The sequence below is a fragment of the Triticum urartu genome, chromosome 1A, assembly GCF_056163025.1.
Source record: "Triticum urartu cultivar PI428250 chromosome 1A, HENAU_Tu73, whole genome shotgun sequence".
Lineage (NCBI taxonomy): Eukaryota > Viridiplantae > Streptophyta > Magnoliopsida > Poales > Poaceae > Triticum > Triticum urartu.
This window is the reverse complement of record NC_141873.1, coordinates 274,885,571-274,888,587: the sequence shown is the minus strand read 5'-3', so window position 1 is coordinate 274,888,587 and position 3,017 is coordinate 274,885,571. Positions and strand designations below refer to the sequence as shown.

Genomic DNA, 3,017 nt, shown 5'->3' with positions numbered 1-3,017 from the left:
AAACTAGGGCGGCAAGAGTGGAACAAAACACCAGGCATAAGGCCGAGCCTTCCACCCTTTACCAAGTATATAGATGCATTAATTAAATAAGAGATATTGTGATATCCCAACAAAATAACCATGTTCAAACATGGAACAAACTCCAATCTTCACCTGCAACTAACAACGCTATAAGAGGGGCTGAGCAAAGCGGTAACATAGCCAAACAACGGTTTGCTAGGAAAAGGTGGGTTAGAGGCTTGGCTTAACAATATGGGAGGCATAATAAGCAAGTGGTAGGAATCGCAGCATAGGCATAGCAAAAGAGCGAGCATCTAGCAAGCAAACATAGAAGTGATTTCAAGGGTATGGTCATCTTGCCTGAAATCCCGCAAGGAAGAAGAACGAGTCCATGAAGAAGACAAACGGACGTAGTCGAACGGTTACTCACAACCGCGGCGTTATCGGAACCAACCCTAGGAAGCAACACCGGAAAGAAGCACACAACATAGTAAACAACCATCACATAAACATGGCATGATGCGCAAACAAGTATGATGCATGTCCGGATTAATGGAGCATGACATGGCAAAGTGCACAAGCAATCCTACAAATTAAGTGGAGCTCAATATGCAACGTGTTGCATATTGACGGAACACCACATCAATTATTTAGTTCTCTCTCGGTTATGTACTCAAAAATATTAAATGTTGGTTAACATGGCAAGATGTCAAGCATAACAAAACTATACCATCTAAACAATTTAAATGGGGCCAGATATAACAAATAACGAATCCGGTAAATCCCCATATGCATTTAGCAATTTAAAGCAACAACAATTTAAACATTTTAATTGTTGTTATCATGATGCGGATGGCATGAACAAGTTTATGCATTTTTTATTAAAAGTTGACAAGAGCATTATGAAGCACTTGTCACCGTGGTGGAAAGGAAAGGCGGCCACGACGATGATTCCGAAAATGGTGCCATGGCAACATATTGGTTCCGGTAACTTGATTGAGATACCAATGCAAAGAAGAAGTGTGCGGATGCGTACAAAAGATGGTGGGGCACTCCCGGATACCGGGTGTCCCATGAGTCGACGATGGTGATACGACAAAAGAGGGGCAACATGCAAAAACAATTCGAGCACGGAGAAAGCACGAGCAACTCATACATCACACATGCATTCGTTCACGGATGTCGTCTCGAGGTTATACCTTCGAAGCGTGCATTATCGGAACGGATCAAGTTCGGCGGTAGGGGTACATGTGTCGAAGGGGGAGTAGTTGTTCACGGGGCCGTCGTGGGAAGTAGCGGTTCACGCGACGGTCGTTGAACTTGACGTTTGCGTTACACAGGTCTTCGTCGACGGTCGGCGTACATGTTTCAGAGTGGTACTTGCTTCTTCGGAATTTTCGGTCTCGATTCATGCGACGGTGGTGGTATACGTCTCGTTTTCGGAGAGGTACTTGGGGTCATTTGAACTTGTCGGTCTCGTCATCTCGAAGGGGTGCTTGACGTTCTTAGCGATTCCGAAGACGACGGTAGAGGTACACTTGTTGTAGGGGTACTTGTCGGATCCACGGCGACGGTAGAGGTACAAACGTTCTCGCGGTACTTGGGTCGTCGTGGAACTTGGTGCTTGCGGTATTGATAGCTCGAAGGGGTACTTGTTGTGTCCGAGGTCTCCGGCCGTAGTGGTACTTGATGATACGAGTAGTCGAACTTGACGAAAAACGGGTCTCCTCGGGGACTTGATGCATCCGAATTCTTCGGGTTTGTAGTAGTACTTGGCGTTCGGAGTCCGGGTCTTGCCGGTCTTGATGGTCTTTTGTTCCGAAACGCAGCATCACAAGGCCTCGGTTGGGCAGCAGCAAGGAGGCGATGGAGCGGGCACGCTCAAGGGAGAGCAGCAGAGTGCAGCAGCAGAAGGAACTCGGCACGGCTGTGAGAGCTTGCAGGGGGATCAATATCTGGCAGACCCCCACGGCGGGTGGACCTGGCGCACGTCCTTTCCCCAACGCACGCACAAGCAGGAGCAAGAATCCCTGCCAGTTCGTGCATCGACGTGGCACGGGACTCCGGGAAGGCGGGGATGAGCTCGGGGCGGACGCGAGAGGCGTGGAGGTTAGATCCGACGAGGACCGAGTCAGCAAGGGGGGCGCTGAGCTCCTCGGCCTGTGGCGCGCGCCTGGCTTGTAGGTCGCCGGAGCAGCGAGGGCAAGGTTGGGCCGACAGGAGGCGTCGTGGCGGCGGCGGGCCGGCATGGTACTGTGGTGGCTGACGAAGACTGCGAGGCAGCGAGGAAGAGGGAGAGGGGAACGTGTCGAGGGCGCGGCGGCGCTGGGAACCCGGCGGGCTCAAGCAGGTCCAAGCGGCGGCGGATGTCGGTGACGTCCGGAGCAGAGGACGGCGAGAGGAGCCGAGAGCGCGTGGGAGGGACGAGGTTGGTTCGACGGTGCTGCTGGGACAGGAGGCCGCGCTGGGGAGCGGGCACTGGTACGAGGGGTTACTCCCCTGTGGCGGTGCTGGAGGTATCAAGAGGAGAAAGGGGGGTCGAGCAGAGCAGCAAGGGAACGAGAGGGAGATGGGGACGAGCGGGATCGAGAGGAAAACGGGGACGAGCCGATGCTCTCTGGCGGCGGAGGGAGAGGGGTCCTGGGCGCCTAGGGTTAGCTGGAGGTGGGCTGGCGTGGGAGGCCTTGGCCAAATGGGCCGCAGGAGGCCCATGTGGCAAGGCTGGGCTCTCTCTCTCCCTCTTATTTACTTCTTTATTTCCTGATTTAACAAATAAACCGAGAAACAAGAAATGTAGAGAGAGATAGGAGAAGAATTGGAGCAGGGCGCCAATTTTCTTAGACTCATAAAAAGGAGCTTGATCCAAGAAAAATACATTTGGCACCGTTTGGAAGGATTGCATTCGAACACATTTGAATGTGAATCAAATAAGTTTGAATTAGGAAAACATTTTTGGAGAGTCCAAAAATGTTCGGAATTTTGTGGAGAACGGGAAAGTGATGAAAGAAAAATATATC

The 3,017-nt window shown here is 51.5% G+C and overlaps 1 pseudogene; it reads right to left on the bottom strand.

The window, feature by feature from the left end:
• Nucleotides 1-1,300: 1,300 nt before the first annotated feature.
• LOC147990848 (uncharacterized) lies at nt 1,301-2,249 on the bottom strand (annotated as a pseudogene).
• Nucleotides 2,250-3,017: the final 768 nt, after the last annotated feature.